The sequence below is a fragment of the Ambystoma mexicanum genome, chromosome 10, assembly GCF_040938575.1.
Source record: "Ambystoma mexicanum isolate Mex_15411 chromosome 10, UKY_AmexF1_1, whole genome shotgun sequence".
Classification (NCBI taxonomy): domain Eukaryota; kingdom Metazoa; phylum Chordata; class Amphibia; order Caudata; family Ambystomatidae; genus Ambystoma; species Ambystoma mexicanum.
In genome coordinates this window covers 995,323,539-995,347,414 of record NC_090932.1, presented here as the reverse complement: position 1 = coordinate 995,347,414, position 23,876 = coordinate 995,323,539, and the positions used below count along the sequence as shown (strand labels likewise).

At 41.1% G+C, this 23,876-nt stretch overlaps 1 protein-coding gene across 4 annotated transcripts in view; it reads right to left on the bottom strand.

Moving 5' to 3' along the window:
- The window catches only part of LOC138491912 (dehydrogenase/reductase SDR family member 4-like), a 594,704-nt gene that overhangs the window by 249,646 nt on the left and 321,182 nt on the right, over positions 1 to 23,876 (bottom strand). The gene's annotated exons all lie outside the window — the stretch shown is intronic.

The following is a 23,876-nucleotide window of genomic DNA, read 5'->3' as shown; positions in this document are numbered from 1 at the left end:
ATTTATATTGCTGTTTTGTGATTTTAGTTTCTTAGGCCTCAATGGTTTTTTTGGTTAAGCACCACAGCACTCCATTCACCCCATCTATTAGAGGAGACAATCTTTTCAGGCAATCTGTCCCCATCAGAAATGGAATTTCACAAATAGATGTGATCAATACCTCTTGTTTCATTCTGTGCTTTCCTATTTTTATGTCAACCTCAGTTACACCTATGATGGGCACCTCCTCCCCATTAAAGTTATGCACTGGACCTTGATTTTCCTTCACTGTGATCTGACTCTGTGGGGGTCTCCCTTCATTGATACTCTTTACCAGCTCCTTGGACATAATTGTGGCCTATGCACCAGTGTCAATCATAGCAAAGGTGTGGCATTTTTCTTCTACAGTGATGGGTGCATAATATCTGTCCTCAAGTTCCTCTAATACACATAAGAAGTGTGAATTCTTACTGATTTCAGGGCTCACCTTCCTCAGGTCTTTTTCACTTTTGGCTAAGCACATTGGTAAATGGAAAGACATGTTTCCCTCCTTTTTACCCATTTCTGCGCGAGAGACTTTATTCATTTCTCCATGATCAGAGGTTTTTTGGAGTGTGGCACTGTTCGCCCATCCATCTGGGTAACATCAGAGACCACATTACAACCTTCCAACTAAACATGTGTAACAACATCATTCAGCAATTTGTCATTTTTTAATTCTGTGCATTTGTGATCATTTAGTGTGATACCAGCCCTTTCAGCCTCTTCAAAAATATTTGGCTCAAAGAATTCTTCAGGTGATTGACTTGTACCCTCCTTTTGAGTATTTCCTTTTTCTGTCTGTATTTGGTCATTGTTTTGCTTGCCCAGGGAAGGAGCTATAGCATCCTCACTTACTCCCTGTTCACTGGTATTCCCCATGCATGAGTCATTTTTCTTAAATCTGTCCCTTTGTTCTTTTGGAATTCCTAATGTTTCTTTTTCATTTGTGCAAATCTTTACTGTTTTATTTAGCTCTAGGTTAAACCGTACCTCTTTTTTAGAAGTATTTGCACTTTCTGTCACAAATTCATTTACCGGCACTTTCATTTTTAATCCATTAGGCATCTCAGAGTCGTTATGCAAAATTATATCAGAGCAATCTGTCATTTTGGCACTGCAGTTATCATGAGTACTTAGTCACTTTTCGGAAGCCCCCCGGTCATTGCTATGGCCATCAGCCCCCTCTTTGGAAGGTTGTTTTTGCGCTGTATAGCGCTTTCCTATTTGCTCAGCTAACATTTTCACTTGGGCCTCAAGCCACTGGAACCTTTCCATCTCTCTAGGATCCTCTTTCTGTGGCCTAGGTCGATATTGGTTGTTTTCTCCCTGATTGGATCTATTCTGATACCTCTCAGGTGATGATGTCGGTTGGGATGGTTTCTGAACTCTTGATTCATTTGTGGAGGGGAGCGGGTTGCACCCATCCTTTGATTATAGTCCCCTGGTGGGGAATCATTGTACTGACGTGGATTGTAGTTCACGTTTTGCCTCATGTCCTGTCTCTCAGATTGTGGGTACTGGCCCCTATGTTGATTTCCATTATCAGTAAATCGATCCACATATCGGGGTCTATCCTGATTACCATATATCATGGTGTTGGGATCAAATCTGCTCTGTGTCCCCAATGACTGGTAGGGACCATCATTTCTTTGATCTTGATTTTGTCTCTGGTTATTGTTCATACCTGCCATATCAGGCCGATATCCTACCCGGGGTCTGTCCCCTAAATACCTAGGGCTGATGTAGCTCTCTCTATTACTAGGATCATGTGATTGGAACATTGGTACAGGAAATGGCGATCTTTGTTGATTACCCCTTTGTTCAGGTGTCACATTATTTTCACCTTGGCTTTGAGCAGACTCAAGGGACATTTTGGCTGACCTGATTTCCATTACTGTGGCTGAGGGTTCTTTAGATTTAGGTCTAGTATCTTTCATTTTATCACTTTCTCTACCCTGACAATAGAGTACCTCATATAGTTTTGTGCTTTGATGTACAATCCATTCAAGGGACTTGTCACGGTCAAATTCATGGACCAATTGGGATATGATGTCTTTCTGTAGCCCATAGAAGTATGCAGTTTTAAACTCATTGGAATTTGGGTCAAAAGATACATCAAAGCGAGAAAATGCTCTTTTTAAGTCTTGTAAAAATTGGCGAGGGGATGTATTAGGTCCAGCAGTAATTGTGTAAGCGACTTTCTTTGCCTCCTGCAATGACTGAAAAGGAGAAAAATGACGCCTAATTTCTTTTTCAAACTCCAACCAGGTCATATTCTGCTGTTCATTTAATCCCCTTATGATGCTGGCCGTCGGGGCATCTAAAGTTAAATGAAAATATTGTCTGTACTGTTCCTTAGGTATCTGGAGTGCTTTAAAAATGTCATGCACTGCTTCTAAGTGATCCTCAATGCAGCATTCACCTCCATTTTTAAATGGTTTGATCAGGGCTTTAATGGATTTCATTATTTTTATGGGGCTACTTGTTGCAATGCATGGAATTGCACTATTTTGTGATTCAATCCTGTTTTCAGGTGTATGAGATTGGTGGCTGCCCCCAGTGGGAGTATCAAATCCCCCAAGGGCGCTGCAACCAAGTTCAGTCACCGGCCCAGTCACTGGAGCACTAGCTCTTTGGGCAGAGCTAGAATTCACCTCCACTCCATTGAATGTGGTACCCTGCCGCCTCTCCTGGGACCTGGGAATGCACATTTGCTGTTCTAAGTCCTTACACTTTTTAAGGAGTCTGTTTGCTTCATTTTGCAAATAGTTGTTTTCATCACTCATCTTATTAATCACCTCCTGCATGTTGCACATTTGCATTTGGCATTCGTTGAACTCTTTATTTCTCTTGTCTCTTTCTTGAAACATTTTAATCATTTCTTGTTCTGCACTGTGGAGATCACATTCTTTTTCACAATGTTCTTTTTGTAAAATCTGCATTTCTGAAACAACCTCATCTTTATCCTGTCTAATGTGGTCCACTAAGGCTTTTAAGTGTACCAATTCTTGCTCACTATCCTCAAATTGTTTCTTGCTTTTGGATAACTGAGCATCAAAGTCTCTGCATTTTAATTGCATGTCTTTTTGGCATACATCCAATTCTGCTCTTAATATTTCGTGATTTTTACTTGCCCCATCTAATTCAGTCTTTAACCTGTTAATTAGCTGGGTATCATTCTCCTGCATTCGCAGGGACATATTCAAAATAAACCATATTTTGCCGCATAGACGTATTAAACAGTCTTTCTCTGCACCTTTATCGGCTGCATTCAATAATCTTGTAAGGCAGACCTGAATTATGCTGCCTTCTGCAAAAATATTGTCTAGTTTTTCTTTCTGCACCTCACCCTGAATGCGGTCACGCCATTCTAAGGTGCTGTTCGACGACCACGTCCCATGTGCAAACAACTTTGCCTCTAAATATTGCACTAGGTCTGAAAATGTGGTTTCCCTTTGTGACATTCTGAAATTCGTTTTTAGTGGCACACTGCTGTTATAAAATGGGTTCCCTTTAATGTGCAAATGGCAGTGTGAGACACGCTTGCCACGCCCAGTAGGTACTCTATGATCACTTTCCCGGCCTGCAACGCACCATAAATATGTTGGGTATTTTGTGGATATTTGGGGCTTTGCGGTATTTTCTTACCGCCAAAATACCTTTAGCAATAATCACTCTCTGTATTCATATTGGATCACACATAACAATAATACATTGCATTATTTCAGAATTCAGACCTATTTAGATAATGTGCGCGATAATTTGCGTGGTTGGTTGGTATAGTGGTTGGTTTATTTGTGGCCCCAATATCCAACATCCCTTGTTTTTTATCTAGATTGTTCTTGATCACTAGAGAGACCTCAGGCCTACATTTTAGGAATACCACATTTTCAGTGTTAGTGTTGTGTGCCACCATGGGCTATTGTGGTATTTTTGTGGTAATTTCCACTACCTTATATACGGTATGGAACTCTGTCCAGAGAGTCTCTCTTCCCGTTGGCTCATGTACCTCCAACAAGCTATGCTACAAACAGTCACTCACAACTGTCCATACTGAATATAATCATGCACACATCTGTTTTAAAATGACAATTGCACTGTTTAAAAATCTACCCACGTTTAAACCTTTTCCCATGCAAAATGAAAGAGAGAAATAATACACACTAGCTATCTGTTTTCAGATATTTTTGTATTATAGAAATTTCCTTTAAACACAGTTTAACCCTTTTTTACAGAAATAAATGAAATGGTACAACATTATTTGTGATAAAATGAACAGAGAACTGCGAGAATATATTCAATTGGTAACATTAAATATGCTGATAAGGGACTGGGACTCCCTCGAATACACTGACTGAACAGTTTCGCACACTTTCGCACAGCTCCCACACTTCTGTAATTACCTTATCTGTTCAGCATGAGTTTTCTCCGGCTATTCTCTTTCTGAATTTGGCTCCCTTGAAGATTAACCCCAGTGAAAACAAGCGTCTGCCGTTCTCAAACCGGGGTTATTGCCTGGAATTCTCAGCTCTTGCAGCAGGAATGCTTCAGCCAGGAAACAGGTCCTTCTCCCAGCTCTGCAAGATCTCGATTGTTCTCCCCCTCTCCTCAAGCTTCCCCAGCAAAACTCTAATCACAGCCTCAAGCATAATACTTGCTATGACGCTGCTCCAATCAGAATCAATCATGTCATCTCCTCCCTCACTACACAATGGCTTATTTCTACAGTAAAAATTGTAACAAACTGATTTCCTGTTCCTTCGAGCTCTTTGCTTCCTGTAGTTATATGGACAGGGCAGCAGAGAAAAAAAAATGAATGTGCGTTTAAAAGTTCACTTTCAGAGTAGGCCTAATTCTGCAGTGGGAGACACATTTTTATTAGTGGGTTATGTTAAATGAAGTTTTATTAGTCAGGTTAGCTATTAATAAGGTTAGTTATTAATTTTCAAATGTGTCTCTTGCAACATAGGCATTTCAGGTGAAAAATAGTGTGCATTTTTTAATGTGCACATGTGTGCTTTTAACTGTAAAAATAGATTTGCATCTTATATGTAAAAATCGTTTTTTGACTGAATAGCCTGTCTTTACTTATATGTCCATGTTACTCTGGCAACACATATAGCAATGCACCACACCCATGTGGTGGTGCTGCATCAAAAAAAAATTGCTACCTGTGCAGTAGTGCTGTACTCTGTGCTGTAACACACCAAATATCCTTACAGGTAACTGCACAGTTTACAAAGATATGCATTTTCTTGGTTACACAAATGGCAATACAGTAATAAGTAAAAAAGTTACAGGAACACATATTTACACACATTGCAGGATATCTTATTTACACAAATGGATTATACAATAATATACAAGTTAGATACGTATTAAAGAAGAGCATTGATCCTCTCGAAAAGGGCTTTCAGGGTTTCTTTCCTACAATTATAGAAAGACTGGTCTGTTCTAAGGGTGGCCGGAAGTAAGTTCCAGAGTTGAGCCGCCATTATAGGGAAGCTGCTGCCACCTGCTTTTTTTAGTCTGTACCTGGGCACTTTCAGGCAACCAGAGTTTGCAGATCTGGTATGTTGGAGGTGTTATTTTTGGAAAATGTATCCACAAGATAGGGTGGGCTGAGTTATTGAGGCATTTGTAGGTTAGGGATGCTGTTTTTAGTTGTATTCTCTCATTGATTGAGAGCCAGTTGTTGTCTTGTCTGATCTAAGAGATATGTTGCCTTCTGGAGATACCCAAGACAGTTATGAGAGCATTATTCTGCATTATCTGGAGTTTATTTGTGATGTATTTGTTGACTCCTAGGTATAGTGCATTGCAGTAGTCAATTTTAGACAATACTAATACTCTGGCCATTGTGGTGCAGTTTTTGTGGAAAGGAAAGGTTTGCATGTGTGGATGAGCTTGCAAGTGTACGCTGTCGCTGAGGCTGTCGCACTGACCAGTTTGCTCAGATTCAGGGAGGAGTCAAGATAAAAACCTAATAATTTTACCTCTTTAGAAACCTTGATGTCATGTCCATCAATGTTAAAGGATAGGTATTGATTTCTCATTTTTTTCAGCTTGGTAGGTGTGGCTAGGAGGAGTAACTAAGTCTTCTCATCATTCAGGCATAGGCCATGTGTGGCCATCCAGGCCTAAATGATGAGGTAGATTTTTTCAGTGAGGGCTAGGTCTTTATCATAATCCCCTGTCAGAGGTATGATGATATGGGTGTCATCTGCATGATTAGTGTAGGTGACACCCAGATCGTCCAGGTCATCAAACAGGGGTTTGGTGATTGCATTGTACATGGTTGGCGATACACAGGATCCTTGAGGGGCTCCACAGGATATGAGGATGAGATCTGCTGCTGCAGAAGGTGAGAAGACTCTCATGGATCTATTGTTAATGAAGGATTCAATCCAAGCTGTCGTTTCTGCTGATAAATGGGCCGTTGTGGAGAGATGGTTGCATAGCGCCTTATGATCAACCAATCCAGACGTAGAGATAGCTGATTAAAGAAACAAGTGACTTGAGCAGCGATTCGTGGTGCACACTCATATTTGTTGTTTTAGAACTTCAGAAAAGTGGTGATTTGAGTAATAAATATACACGTTAATTAATAAGTCTGGTAAGTATTGACAGTCAATTGAGACTTGTCATCATGGAAGACACTCCTTTTATGCACTTCTGTAAGATACTGCTAAAGCACATGCCCAAGCTCAAACATTATAGTGTGGAATGTGTGAAAGGCACGGCAGATAAGATGTTCATGCTGTGGCCACAAGGGGGATCGCTGTCAAAAGCAGTATTGCAACATATGACCACATACTTGCACGCTGCGTACATGGAGAAGAAATTAGAGAAAAGGTTAGCTCTTCTACAGCAATGGGAGATGTACCAGGAAGAGAGAGAGGATACGCCACCTGATGAGTGGATGCTTAGTAAAAGATGATAGTATGGTAGAAACAAGGTTGTATACTTTGAAGAAATTGAAAGCAGTGACAGGATATAGTAATCCAATATACAAACCTCCCGCTTATAGCAGTGACGATAGCCCGGAGGAGAATATGAGAAAAGAGGTGATCTGTAAGATCCTGCAAGACAAAGAAGAGAAGAGTGAGTGGTCGAACATATCAACAGAAATAGAAAGGGAAATTAAGAGATGGAAAGGAGAGAAGGATAAAGCTGATGAGGTAACACTGGTGCAGAAGGAATGGATGTGTGGACAGATATTACTCAAACTAGATGGGAAAAGCATTGAGGAGATTAGGCAAATAGAAGATAAGGATGAACCAGATAAAAAGGACAGAGAACGGGAGAAGAGATTGAAAGAGGATGAGCAGAAAAGGAAGAACAGCAAGCAGCAAGAACAGATGAATCAGGAGGAGCAAAAAAAAGATGAATGGGCAGAATAGCAAAGAAAGAAGGACAATATACAAAGGGCGATGGAAGACAAGGAGAGAAAAGAAAGGAAGAGCAAAGAAGGGGAAGAGCAGGAATTAAGGGATAAGAGAATACAGAGACAAAGAGAGGAAGAGGAAAGGAAGGCAGGAGTAAGGAGAGAAGAACAAAGGGAAGAGGAAGAAAGAATTAGAAGGGAGGCGAGAAAGCAAAGAGTATTAGACGAAGAGCTAGAACAAAGAAGGAGAGAGTGGGATTTTGATATTAGCCTTATTTGTAAGGAGCCAGTAGGGCCGAGCCAGCAGTACGATTGGACAGAACAGAAGAGTTCCTTCCAATAAATGAAGCAACGTCAAGGGCATCTAGAATAGTATTGGATCAAGAAACCTTTGATTTAGCAAGCATCAGAGATAGGATCGAAAAGGCCTATCAAGAATTAAAATATGTTATCAACTATGGAAATCGAGGGAAGGGGGACCCATCCCTAGCATTTCAATCACGAAGCAAAGAAGAAAATCCATTCAGTCCCAAACATGGAGCATTGTCCTTAAGCAGACTGAACTTAGACCAGGGTGAAGGGGACGATAGTCATAATTTTTGGGGATGAGACTTATCAGACGAGGAAAGGAAATCCTTCCTTGGGGAAGAAGGAGGGAGCAGATAGACAACAAAGTAGGATGGTAGGATTTAGAACAACTTAAGGATAGGGCACCCGATCCCATGGCATACACAGAGTGTCCCTGAGGACAATCATATAGTGAGAAGGGAGAATCACTGCCATATATGAGCAGACTAAGATTGCTACCATCAAGGAGATAGAGAGGGGCGATCGTCCCTGGCATGGATAGGCTGGCGATGGGAGTCAACTGCGGGTTAGGGTTTACACAGTTTCCCTTATTGTAAAAAGGGTGAGCAAGACCAGAGTATATTACATGGATAATTTAAAGTACAAGCTCCCGAGTTTGACTTTGGGTGCTGGGAAATGGATATACGAGTTAGAAAAAATGACTGGTGGAAATACATTGGCCATAGGGGACATTGAGGGTCTCCTGGCAGCCATCCTTGGAGAAAGGGCTCATGACATATGGAGGAGAGCAGGGTATTCAAGTGTGACAGCACAAAACACTGCTCACAACAGAGCACCATTTAATAATTGTAGAGCATATGTGTGGAGGTCTCTTAGGGTACAGTATCCCGATACGTCAGATATGGGTGCAATTATAACACGTAAGATGAAGGAAGATGAAGACCCTATTGCTTATATTCAGGATAATCAAGAGAAATGGCATCTTGTTAATCGGAAGCCATGGGAAAACACAGTGGCTTTGTTTTGTCACATTTTATGTCAGGGATTGCCGGAGCCAGTACAGAGGCAAATGAAGAAACAGGTGGGGATGGAAGTAAAACCACGGCCTGAGATACAGTTGACGATAGTGCATCACTGTTGGCTATTGCAGGAGAAAAATAGAAAGAAGGTTGAGGCTAGTAAAATTGAGGAAGGTAAATTAGTCTAGAAGAAATTGTCAAAATATGCCATAGAAGGGGTGGTATTGACAAGCGGAGAAGGACTTGGAATGAAGGAAGCAATGGGTGTATCACAGGCAAATAATCAGCGACCGATGGACCAAGTTGGGTATGGGTTTGTGCCACGAGGCAGAAGTACAAGATATAGAGGAAGAAAGGGGATTCCAAAATAATCAAGGTGGGTTTCAGGATGCACAGTATGAGAACCAGAGCACCCACGGAGGATTTAACCAAGGAGGACTTTTCAGAAGAGCATCCCCCAATATGTTGGACTTGTGGGATGACAGGGCACATTGCACATGTATGTGGGAGCCAAGGGAATGTACAGAATAGTCAATTCTCATTAGGGGGGACAGCTTCTTCTCCACCATATAGCACACAAAATTGGGACGGGTATGCCCAAGATCAAACAGTGCATCAGACACAAGCACCATGAGTGCAACAGGTACAACAACCAGCACAAGTGCAAATGAATCCACCACAAGGACAGTCGCAACAAGCCCCTATGCAGACACAGCAATACACAAACACATGACAATTGCTGACACCCAGAATAGGAGGTGTTACTGTGGTAGGAGGAAATCCATGCCCAGGACAGGTGTATGCCTGTACCCACAATAGGACAGCTCAAAGGATGACTTGATGCGTTGAGTACTATCTGTGACACCAGACCCCCAAGAGGAATCAAGGGTCGATGTAACGATAGGAGGCAAATCCTTTTCTTTTCTGGTGGACACTGGAGCAACTCATTCATGTATACGAGAGGGAAAATATCCAATGTCGGGAATTGCCATGAATTCTCAAGGGTTCTTTGGAGCCCCAAGTTGAGTTCCATTTACTGATGAATTACCAGTCTCTATAGAAGAGTGTGACATGTCTGTTCCTTTATTATATTCACGACAGACACCAGTTAACATTTTGGGAAGAGACTTAATGACAAATCTTAACATGACAATTTCGTCTACTGATCAAGGGATAGTGTGTTCCACTCCAGGAATAAATTATTTAAATGTGGGCAAATTTATATTGGCGTTCACAGGGCAAGTGGCTCTGCAAGGTGTTCCAGTGGATCCAGAAGTTTTTTCTGCATTGAGTGAGCATTCTATTGTCATGGCTGCCTCATTTAGTGGGGAAAACTGTGAGGATACCTGATGAATTCGTGTTTAGGCCACAGATACCTATGGATGAAGAGGGGGGACAGACTATCCCTATAGAATTGGAAGCAGCCATAATACGGAGGGAAATGGCTATGCTCGAAGGAATGGACGATGAAGGTAGACCATCAAGAACAGTAATAGCTCTCGAAGAAGGGCACAGATTGACTGACATTACTGATGACGACATGTTTAGAGAAGACCAAACAGGCGATGAGGTAGTGTACTTTATGAGCATCACATATTGGATAAGAATAGAGAAAAGGGAAGTCCCAGAGCGAATGGCGATAATGCAGCAGCGTCCAGCATTTATTCAGGAAGATATGGAGAAGGTGCCAAGCGTCCTATGGACCACATTCCCTTATGCCTATTAATTGGAATAGGGGAAGTCAAAATAAATCTGAAGCCAGGGGTGATTTTACCTCAAGCAAGACCATCACCCCATGTCTCTAGAGTCTGATGATGGGATATTTCAGACTATTTCAGCACTGATGAAACAAGGTATTCTGATGCCATCAGAATCATTGTGTAATTACCACAGTGTATCCAATCCAAAAATCGAAGGGAGGGTTGTGGAGATTTATACAAGTTATGAGACCGATCACCAGATTGTAGAAGCAATGTTTACTCACATTCCCAAGCCAATGTTGATACTATGCAGTAACCCAGTGGAAGCTCGATATTTCACGGTGATCGATTAAAAATATGTATTTTCATCAATCCGGTTGCATATGGACTCGCAAGACTTGACTTATTTTACGTTCCACCAAACTCAACTGAAACATAAACTTTTGCCACAGGGGTGCTGTGAGTCCCCATCAATATTTAATATAGTCTTGCAGATGGACTTAGGCAATATTGATGTTAAGAGTGTTGGGATACAGTACGTAAATGACATTTTAATTTGTAGCACCACAGAAGATGAGAGCAGGCAAGCCTTGATTCAGTTGATGACTATTCTAGCAGACAAGAGATACAAGGTAGACAAAGAGACGTTATAATACTGCCAAGAAGAAGTGTTATACATAGGGCAGTTAATTTCACATGGAGAAAAGAGGGTGACACCAGAAAGGGCTGAGGCAATTATGAAAACCAGAAAAGCCAAACTTAGTGAAACAGGTGCAACAGTTTCTGGGACTATGTAACTATGTTAGGGCCTGTGTGTTTGATTATAGTTCATACACAAGACCATTTTTGCCAGATTTAAAGAGAGCACAAGTGGATAAAGTGTAAATAGAGTGGACAGATGAAATAGAGGAAGAGTTTGAGGAATTGAAAAAAGCAATTTGGAGGGGCCCTGTTTTGGGAATTCCCAATTATGTCGAGGAATGTTATCTGTTTTCACACACAAATGGGACAGTCATGACAGCAGTACTTACACAGCAGACCACATTGGGGTACAAGCTATTAGCATATTACAGTTGGAATTTAGACCCAGGTTCGAAAGGACACTTTCCTTGTGAACAGTCATTGGCCGCCACTGCATTTGCAATTGAGAAGTCTACAAGTATTGTCATGGGCTGCTCTATGACTCTTTTCGTGGAGCATGCTGTTCGGCATTTTAGAAAAACCCAAGGGTACATTGACCTCCCACAGATCTTCAGCCTTTGAGGTAATGATTTCGAATCCAATGATTAAAATTGTGAGATGCAAAATAGTGAATCCTGCCACATTTGTAGCTGATCCGATAGCTGATGGCGTTCATGTGCATGACTGTGCAAATTATGATGAATTTTATGATGATATACCCTGTGTGAAAGAAAATGCTTTGTTATGAGGGGAAATTCTCTGTATTGATGGTTCTTTGAAAATGTATCAAACTAGTGAGGAAAGGCATTCAGGCGCAACGGTAGTAAGGCAAAAGTTAAATGAAGAATTTGAACTTGTAGCAAGTGCAAGGCTACCATCTCACTTTTCAGCACAAGCAGCTGAAGTGGTGGCGCTTATTGTCAAGCTTGAGAAACATGAAGGGCAGGAAGTGACGGTCTACAGGTACTCCACCTATGTGACATCAACTGTACACGCAAGGCTAGCACATTGTAAAAGGAGGGGCTTCCTCCATGCATACAGCACTCCAGTGCAGCATGCATCCTTATTGCACAGGATTATTAATGCCTACAACTCCTATTGGCAATAGAAGTCATTAAGTGCGCAGCTCACACTAAGCAAACAGATTTTGTCTCTTGCGGTAACAAAGCTGCAGATGTAGAAGCCAAAATGGTTGCATATTGTCCAGATATTTTGAGTTTTGATTCTCAGAGTGTTAAAGAAAAGGTATTCATGACCATGGTAATACAAGAAGGGTTTAATAAATTATCAATGACCCGATTAATGGAGATTCATAGAAGAGCATAACAGGATGAGCAGGAATTATGGAAGCGGAGGGGGTGCTCTTTTTCCCCCACTGAAGCATTATGGCGCCAAGATAGCAGTGGAAAGTCGGTGATGCCAGTATCATTGTTAAAAGTCACGCTTTAACAACTGCATTACCCCGTGCATGTAACTAGGTAGAGTCTTGCTGCAATGATTGCGAAAGACTGGTTCATTCTGAATTTGCTAGAACACATTGCATTCTTTATGGTGAATTGCATCATGTGTCAATGTTTACTGCTGGGCATACACTGAGAACAATTAGAGGAGTAAAACCTCAACTGAATGGTCCATGCCAGCATTTACATATTGACCATGTCGATATGCTGCAAGTGTGCAATGTATTCAACTATATATCAGTGGTGGTGTGTCCCTTCTCTAGGTGGATAGAGGCAGGTCAGTGTACACCCCTTGATGCCACTTGTGCAGCAATGTATTTTTAGCATGCAAAGTCTTTCCAAGATGGGGTGTGTGTGAGGTGCTGAGATCCAACAATGGGCCACATTTTGTGAATGAGGTACTTGAACAGATAGGGCTCCTATTGACTATAAAACACAAGTGTTCTTCGGCTTATCACCCAAAGCAAAAGGAATATGTGAGAGAGTCAACAACCTCCTTAAAAAAAGAATTGCCAAGATTAAATTAATATTGCAGAAGGGATGGCTACATTACCTACCCTTAGCTTTACATGCCCTTTGGAATCAGCCTGGTTCGGACTCACCCCCCCCCCACAAACTGGAGACAGGGAGGTGATTGAGAACACTTTTTGCACCTCCATCTAGAGGTAGAAGTGATGCCAGTGCGTAGCTAAGACTTTAGGTGATTAACTGCATGATTATTTGATGTGTATGACCTCTAGCATCTCTCTCATTTCAGATCAACTGAAGCATCAGGGGGGTCAGTCTCAAAAGACAGATGAAGACAATTCAACAACCAGATCCAGTTAACTATTATCGACACCCAAATTGTTTGTTGTACATTCTGTATTAGTGAAAAACTTCATCAGAAAGTGGTACGAGCCATGTTGTCATGGCCCCCTTTGTGTTGAAAATATAACCCCTTCAGCAGTGAAGGTCCAAGGCAGGCTAGCTTGGCTTCACTTGTGAAGTGATGTGAAAGCATACAGAGGTGAGACATTCCCTCCCACCGTTGCTGATCTAGAAGCAAGACAAGAAGAAGAATTTCCTCATGTGCACTCTCAATCGATGACCAAGAAGAAGGACGATAAACTGACCAGTTGATAAATGCAGATTTTGCATTTGGATTAAGACTCGAACAGACACTCCTTATAGATATTTTTGTAGGAGTGCAAATCCTTGCTGAGTCTTAGGAATCTTGAAAAATGAACTTTAGAATGACATTGACATATCAAGGGTATCCCTAAACATCAGTTCTTGATCAGAAATTGGAAACAAGCTCAATATCCAGATTAATTTCTTGGTCCATACTTGTTCGAAGTAGCTAACCTCTATGGTACTCACAGACAGGGGTGTGCATAGGCTTGTGCTTGCTGTTTTTGTATTTATCCTTCAAACGTATCCTGCTCTTGTCAGAAGAGACATTGAGATTCACACTTTTTTACAGGATCCTGAAAATGGCCCGGTAATTAGAAGGCTGCTAATTGTGATCAATGAACAGACACTGCAACTACAGGTGTAAAATAAATTGGTAAAGTGTATTGAAAATGAGAAAGATAGAAGTTGACACAGTCCTAGAGAAATGACACGTGCAACCAGCACTAGGATAGCACAAAAAGTGCATGTCAATGGTCTTGTGCATAGTATATGCCTGAACGATTACTCTTTTTGTCTTTCTATTCCTCTTTCACACTCTCTATTATCCTGGTACTTCAGCTGAGACAAAAGCCCCTATGGTTCTCCCCACTATAAAAACTGCTTTTTATTCATTTTGTGGGAAGTATACAAACCTTGCATATGGGAGATATAGGAGAAATGCAGAGGAAGATAGTGAGGGGATAAATACATATCTAGAAAATGCAGCACACTTGGGTAATAACATGTGGTATCAGCACATGAGAAAGGTGGGAGAGAGAACATCCAAGGAGAGCTGTTATGTCTGTGCTCTCATACCCTATGCCAAGAATACAGTACAAACTTTGATTTCAGGGGAAGTCCCAGAACACAATGCCAGATGCCTTGTTCATCTTGCAGCATGCATGCCCAGAGGGCATTTCCAGGGAAGTTGGGCCACTCCACAGTGGAGATCGAAATGGTTGTTTCCATTCCATGGTGATTATATTGAGTCTTAGACAGGAGCTAAAACAACCGGGATGGGAGAGCAAGATGCTTGTGTATCCTACAGGTGGACAGGAAGAGGTAGTTATGAATGACATGATGAGGATGGAATACCCTGATATAACAGAAAGTTAGTCTATGGACAAGAGAAATCCAAGAAGGGATGGGAAGTAGGACTTATGTCCTGTGCAGCTCATCTACTGAAGCCGAATATGTGCAAGAGGTACAGAGAGTAAACAATGGGGGTTTGAATTAATGGGCCAAGTATGCCAAACTGCTGACATGGGTAGATGATGAATCAGGTCGAATGATTGTGGTTCCATTGGCGAGTGCAACTTTGTGTTTCCGAAGAGAAGGAAGGAAACATGAAGGAGACAACATAGGCTGCAAAGCTACAGTTGATGTTACAAGAATGGGAGCAGGGACAGATGTTCTGATGGATCGATGTTGGGCTTGTGGGCCTACAGCCTACATGAAGCTGCCCAAGGATTGAGGAGGAACGTGTTCCTTGGTGCTCATTCATGTTCCAGCGTTATTGATTCCTCAGAGTGACTTGAACTTTGGAAAATTAGGTGCTCATTTGAGAAGGAGAAGATCATTTGAAATTCTAAATCGAACCAGAAAGGAGAACTACTTCTCAGCCAAATTAATAGATACATATGAGGCCATTCCTTATGAGGACAGGTTGTTCAGTAAGACTGCTTCAATCTTCATGACTATCTTCATGCCTGGGATCCAGACAAAGGCTAAGCCAAATGGTTGCAGATTACCAGATTGGAGCTTCTGCAGACATGAACACCTCCATAAAGGGATTCAATGCTATCAAGGAAGAACCATGCAATTGATGACCATGCAGAACAGATATGTCCTTGACATGATCACTGCGATGGAAGGAGGAGTTTGCACCAGAGTTGGGTCATCATGTTGCACATTCATATGTTCTCATGATGACGTGAATGTAACCTTGACGGAGGTCTTAACGCTGTTGACAAACCTGCACAACAAGATGGAAGATGAGACAGAGGACATTGCAGATAACAGTTGGTTTGAGTCAATATTTTCATGGATTCGGCAGTGGATGGTGAACATCTTCAAGTTTCTTGGAGCGGTGTTAGTGATGGTGATGTTTGGATTCTGTGTACGAATTACACACTGTAAAAAGACAGCAAAGAAGGCAGTAGGAATGAAGATCATGCAAGTGTCGAATCAGGGTTTTGACCCAAGGAATTAACAGACAAAGATATCAGAAAGTGCATAGAGACCAGCATTGTAGCACCTGAGGGAACAAAGTTCCAGCACCCAAAGAATCACAAGAAGGAAGTGGGATGATGTGTCTATTGTAATCCGAATGGACAGTGCAGTTACCTGACCTGGTGTGTGGATGAACATGTCAAGTCAGTCGGCTCCCTGAAGGGAGTGATGAAGATCTGGGCTCCAAAGAACCACTTCTTCAAGAGGAAGTATCAAGATATGGAGACTGGTGAAGGTGTGGGCGATGGCTCGACCAGAGGCAGTAGTGTAATGCCGCAGCCCAATGCCTCTGCAGGAAGTCACCACCCCCTCCCACCTGTATGTTGGAGGCCAGAGATTGTGCCATGCTTGACACCAGCAGTTGTGACCATTCCACAGCGAATCTAAGAGAAAAGGTATCCATTAAGAAAACCCTATCAGATGTACTCTCGAAGAGATGACAATCTAATGGAGGAAATTCCTGAAGAAATATGAAAAGAACAAGAAAAGGTGCTGGTGACGTCACAAGAAGTGAAGTGTGATGAACAGAGAAGACTGGCTGAAGAAGATTTATGAGCCTTATAGAAACTGATGACAAGATAAAGAATCCAGTAAACTTTCATATGCGAAGAGTAGATTGCACGTGTGAAGAGCACTGCAGAAAATTCAAGCTGTTTAATAACTGTACAGATGCAGCAACGCAAGTAGATTAAGTGATCAAAGAAGCTGGCTGAATGTAATGAATAGGCTGCAGGTGGAGCTGCAATTTATATAGAGGCTGGTCATCTGTGTCACTTTAGTAAACTCCCATGGAGAAAGAATGTTGAGGGCTGTGTCACAGTAAGAATTAGCTGAGATTGTGAAAATGAATGGTGAAGCTGCCTGGCCTGATGTCAACGCTGAAGTAGCCAAGACTGGTTATCTATTCTTGAAGGCAGCAAACAAGCAAAGCTGTATCATTCCTTGTTAAGGTGCAAGAAAGAACACTATGGGCCTGATAACGACTTTGGCGGTATTAGCCCTGCCGCCGAACTCCCCGGCGCTTAAAGCACCGGATCACGAGTTTGGCAGTAATGTAATTCCCCATTCCCCATTGAGCCCATTCGGGAATGCCCCATTCCCCATTGGGCTCAATGGGGAAAATGTGCGCTGTTACTGCCGGCGGATTTCCCGCCGGCGGTAATAGCGCACATTTTTGGCGGATTTCCCCCAGCCACGAGCTGGGGCGAAATCCGCCAAAGTCCTGATTTGGCAGACCCCTAAATTTGGCGGTAATAGCGCGACCGCCTGATTTAAGGGTTACCGCAAAAGTCGTGATGAGGCCCTATGAGTGCCAAGTGCTATGACATTTGTGATGTCATCTTTGATGTCCTGGGTGTTAGTGTTAGCAGTGCACGATGGTGGCGCGAGTTATGGTTGCTTATTTTACCATAACTGCCGAATTTCAGGGGTTTTTTGGTTTTACTTTGAACCATAACGTCCCTTTAACAACGTTTTTTCACTGAATTTCATAGGTTTTTAGTAGCGCAACTTAACCATAACGTCCCTTTAACAACATTTTTTTACTGAATTTCATAGTTTTTTAGTAGCACAACTTAACAATAATAACTTTGACTTTATGTACATATAATATGGAACATACTGAACCCTTTCTACTGAATTTGACGGTCCGCAGACTTGTTTGGACAACAGTACCACCACCTAAAAACTCTGGGGAGGTATGTGTAATAGTTATATCATAACATAGGAACATTTAACAAATTCACAAAGCAGCACACATACAAAGTATATGTAGTAATACTTAAAAAATGTTACCCATATATGTAACACACTAACCATTCATGTAAATACAATATGTTTTAAAATGGAATATACCAAAAGAAGATAAAGTGGCTTCCACCATAATTACCTCACAGACGCTCCACAACCAACAGCAAGACCAGACGTATACACTACTGATTACATATCTCACCAGACATAGTAAGTGCACTTCTTTTTACTCATATATTTATAAACTTTCTATATTAGAAAAAAAAAACATATTACTTTTTTGTTTTCTCACAGAAATGTGTAGTACTCTCGACTGGCTAGAGGAGCATTTCCCACGAGAGGAAATGTTAGAAAATAGTCCACCTAATGGTACACACTTTACTATATAAACCAATTAACAAATATTATTTTGTATACATTTAACATATACATTTTTTTTATTACAGACCATACAAAAATTCCAAGCATCTCACAACAACAATCAGAGGATATCACTCTACAGCAGATTAATCAAAAAATGGACGACCTTATGCAAAATTTTATGGATTTGAAAAACTTTGTGGAAAATTATGTGAAACCCCCAACAGCACACCATTGTCCAACCTGCACTTGTCCCCCCTCACCGTATCCCACGCAGTTAACCCCAAACCCTGTCTATGGACCAAAGCGTTTCGATGAGATTTCCTTCCCTTCTTCACCTGATCCCAGTTATCTAGAAATCCCTAATTCTCCTGTTTTTGTTTCGGTTTCTGCCCCACCTTCCCAGTAATAATTGTATATATATGTGAAATAAAGTTACCTTTCTTATATTGTGTTGTAATTACTTTCAGTTCCTTGTGATAAAACCAATTTAGGTGTCCACGGACAACGCGGTTGTTCGGAAATGTTCATAAAGAAACGAAAATGTAACTGTCCTGAGGACACTACATCTGTCCGTAATGTTCTCATGCAAGTTGAAAATGTTCTAAGAACACTCGTAGTGTCCTGAAATGTTCGTAAATAAACGAAAATGGAGGTGTCCTTAAGAACACTATGCCTATTCGTAGTGTTCGATAGCAAGCAGAAACTGTTCTAAGAACACTCGTGGTGTCCTGAATTGTTCGTAAATAAACGAAAATGGAGGTTTGCTTGAAACGCTATGTCTGTCCGTATTGTTAGCAAATAAATTAAACTGTGCTAAGAACAAACGTCTGTCCGTAACTGTTTGCTTTACATGTGATGCACTTTTAATTAGTTCAGGACCCGAACACTGTCCGCAGAACATCAACACGCATGCGCAAAACAATGTCCGTACATTGGGTGTCCTGCGGACGACCGCTACCTTAGCGAACATGCTCACAAAACAATCATGTGACGGCGCCCACGCTCATCTCGTGCTCTAAATGCTGACACTGTTCGTGTCCCCGACCAGTTTAAAAGTAGATTTCCAAGTAATCCACAATATTTCTCATTAAAAAATCACCATACCACAAATCCCACATACTTATCCTAACTTTCCACATAGTTTTTGTGACTTTTTGAACCTTTTTTTATGTTCGATCTGTCTTGCGGACGGCGTGCATGTCCGCGACTCGCGCACAAGCACCCCGATATAAGTCCACGCCCTAGAGCACATTCTCATTGTGTTTCTGACTATTCCACAGAGCACACTGCATTTTGCTGCATACTTTGCAGATTTTGAGATTTCCATCTCCAAGCCTATGATATCCATGGCTCCACTATTACCACATGGTGCTTCATCTGCCTCAGCACCACCCCCACCCCCTCCACCACCACCATTTCCCCAAGGGCCTGAAGAGGGGAACAGGAGTGAGGATACAGAGGAGGAAGAAGAGGATGACGAGAATGAGGTAGAGGAAATCCCTACTACCCGCCGTCGGCGTGAATCTTGGGTGTGGCGGTTGTTTACCGTTCATGGAAACGGTCCTAAGTCTCATGCGAACCGTGTCACCTCTAATGAGTGCAAAATGGTACTCAGTCGTGGGAAGCATGGTTCGTATAGCTTTGGAACCACTACCATGAAGCGACACCTGCGCTCATTCCACACTGGGGCCATTCGCAAGGTTGTACCTTGCGAGAAGCGTAGTAGGTTGATTGCCTCTACTTCATCCTCCGTTCCTGATCCTGTCACCACAAGGAACACCTCTGTGGGACAGCGTCTTCCTCAAGCTGCCTCACAGGCCATACAGAATTCTGATGACCCTTACCTTTCGAGGGTCACAGTTGTATGTGTGTACTGTGACACAGTACTCTGCAGGGGGGAGCGACTTCGGAGTGCTTTTGAGACGATCGTCTCAGAGCACCAGAAGACCTGCTCACTACCCAAATAAAACCCACTCTACATCTTCCTCGCTCAGCTCGTCCTTTCTTATCCCTTTGGTTGGTGTCCCCCTCCCTTCACCCTCCTTTCCCTCCTCTCCTAGTGTGTCGTGTATAAAAAAGAACAAAAAAAATACAAAATAACAAAAATCAAAAAAAAAATAAGGCTCTTTTCAGAGCCGCCTTTCACAGTTAAAAATAGAAGTGAAGATACATAAAGCATAGCCATTTCCATTTCGTGAAAGTCCGCGGACGGTCCGCGAACAGAAAAACAAATGCATTGCTACCCTATTGAAACCAATGCATTTTTCTCTAACAGGAAGTGGTGGCTCTGAAAAGAGCCTTTGCGAGGTGTTTGAATGTAAAACATTTTAACTACGTAAGACGTACTTCAAAACGAATGCTGTATTTCTAAAAAAAGGTTGCAATGCACTTTGTACATTTCTCAGAAAAATCTGATTGCCAGCATAAGTAAGATGGACTCCATCTTTGCGAAAAATGTATATACTACGAAACAAAATATTTTCATTGTTAAAAGAGGACATGCCAAAATCTCTTAGAAAGGCACAAACAGCCTTATTAACATTACGCCTTGCTTTCTCCATTTGTGGACCACATGAGAAAGAACGAAGCCACACTTGTCTGTGCGCAATCCGTGAAAAAATTATTTTAGAGTTTGGAAACATGTCCATTATCTTCTGAAGTCCTTCTTTCATTGCAAATTGCAAAGAAATTCCAGACACATGTCCTAAACTGTTCCCTCCACAATGAATTACAATTATGTCCGGATTTTCCTCTATCTTCAAAGTTGCACAGAGAGGTATCAAGTCCAACCACTTCATTCCACGCACTCCATGCCAGTGCACTTCCACATGTGGGAATCCAAGATCTATAGATACTCCACAGCTTTCTGCATGCACCGTCAACCAATGAATCCACGAGTCTCCCAAAATCCATACAATCTGTGTTTTGAAACACTCAGCCATAGCTATCTGTTCTTCTCTCTGCAAAAACAATATCTGAGAAAACCTCTCCTAGCACAACACACTCACTAAACTTTACTGACCAATCCCTTGCTTCATCCAATCTCATTTCCATACATCCCCTCCCCAAATTCCCCGGATGTAATACGCGGTGTCCTAGAACTAGTGCCATGTCCGCGAACATATCGTAACATGTACAGTCCTTCTACCATTTCGATTTCACTCTCTGTGCCATTCCCTCATTGGATGTAGCTAAGCAATCACATGACCATCCACCAATCAAATCCAATAACTCTACATGTAACTGCATCATCATAGAGCAGCACTACAAATGTATGGTGTATCTCTCGGAGTACAAGTCTCATACCATTTACAACCACGATCTACGAGAAATACTATACAAATCTCCAATATTACTACTTGCAGCTTGGTCCATATCCATATACATGAACAGAAAGTACAGGTATGCATATTTTCTACACAGTACATGAACACATTTTCTAACCGACTTTTACCTTCTATAATCTGAAAAATGAATGGACGATCATTGTTTCATTGTCCTAAAATGACCAGTCACTTACAAACCTTTATATCGTTTAATTTCTTCATACACACACACACATGCAAATACTATTAAACTAACATTTTTGAAGTAAAATATATACACGACATATAATCACACAAAATAACATACACACTCTATGATCAAATCTCAAACAATAATATGTGTACAAACACATAATTGGTTTTAATTTTTTTCGTTCATATAACTACTTACATACATTTATATAGGACAAGCAGACGATGACATTCACTCACTGTTACGTGCAAAAGCAGGCTATGACACATAGCTCTCAACTCACACGCTTTTGGCGGGTGTCACCTGCCTTGTAAAGGACTGACTCACCCGCCAAGCCTCCTGCACGCCCATTCATTCCAATGGGTGTCTCATCCACCAAAAACAAAATCAGGTGATTTCACCCGCCTTTGCGACACACATGGTTGAGAGCTATGATGACAATGACTCACTATTACGTGGAAAAGCTTAGTTACAAGAATAGTGGTATACGTTGGTAGATTATGAATTCCACAAACCATAGTAAAGATATTTTCTTTCCTACTCTTAGTCATAACTTAGTTTTAATGGTTTTCAGGAAGGCGCTGAGCATTTCAATTTAAAAAAATATATGTCTAAAATGAAAACAGTGCTATATAGCAACCAAATTACTAATTTCTTTCTTTTACAACTGCAGTGAAGCCCATTCTCCTGAATAGAAGCAGCCGATTTTTGATTTACAAAGAACAACTAAGAAGCAAACTACTCATTTTTGAAAAAAAATTAAGTAGATTGTTACCATAATATTTGATTTATAACTCACACGCACTGTACGGTGCATTCATGGTATTTCTGTGCCTAAAAATAGAGATTCTGCACCATTCTGACCAAAAATCCCCCCCGTCTTAAACAATGATCTCCTGTCAGAATGGCCCTCAAATTCCTATTTTTCGGCACACAAATTACCCAACTCAGCCGCTAGAATGCAGATGTTGTAGAACAAACAACTGTTTTAATTGTATAGCTTTACCTATATTATTTATTCTTCTCCACACCACGGGCTTACTTTTATCTGTCATCTGAACCCCAGTTTAGTAACACATTAATTGAAGAATACCCATCCCTAGTAGTTCAACTTCCCAATTCACAATCACACACCATTACATACATCTTTATCATTTTACTCAAACAATCAATCACACAACACATATGCATTGCAGAAAACCCCAACCCATACCTTCTGTATTTTTTTCAACAGACGCTAAAAAATGCCCACCAAAAAGCAACTCCGTAGAAAGGGACGCAGAAGTAGAGCAAATGAAAAGAAAAGTCTCCAACATAAACACCCATCTATAGCAGAATTTGTAAAAAAAAGTTGAAACACAACAGCTAACACAGTCATGTTGTGAAACAGAAGAAGTTTCTAGTGCAAAAACTTTGCCTCCTCTATCACAAAGTAAAACGACCCAAAAAACTATTAACAGAAAATCAACTATCACTACAAATAAAACGTCTTCTATAAATCTTGATATTGTACAAAGTAAGCATACGAAGAAAAGTATATTAGCCAAAATGTTCCGTCACAAAGTCCTTCAAAATCTGATAAAAACAGGAGAGAAACCAGGTTCAACACTTCAAACCTATCGTAGGAAAGTAATCTTAGAAGCGTAGATAGACAGTGCAATTCTTCTCAAAGAAACTTATTTATTGTTGTGTTAAACAGAATTAAACCACTAACAAAACTAATAACTAAATTTCAAAAAAGACTTCTCAAATTAACGAAATGTGAACAGAAATAACTTCTTAAATATCTGTGGAGGTGAATGGAGTCACACTACAAGCACAGAACCATACTTTAATGAAGAAGCGTACAAACAAAAGCAAACAAATACAATTGCCATACATAGCAGTGGTCGAGGTTATGAAAAAGTTAATAATACCATAATGGAACAAGAAGTACTCCTTAGAAAAATATGCCCTGAAACTTAGATTTACCCCTCCATTCGACTGAATCAGAGCATCTAATTTACACATGGCCATGCACGTCAATGTGTAACATTCCCAAAAAAATGTTCAAATCTTTATGCCTATTCCTCAATCAATATGTGAAAAGCAAAGACAAAATCAAAATTAAAATACTGCAAAGTATGGATGCTTGTCCAGGACGCAAGCACACAGGACTGCAAGGACATTTGTTGGCCTGCATATCAGGAGCTACTTGCAAAACAACCTTCCATGATATCAAAAGGATATCAACACATCATGCAAGTATAAGAAATCGAGTTTATAAACTGTATTATGCAAA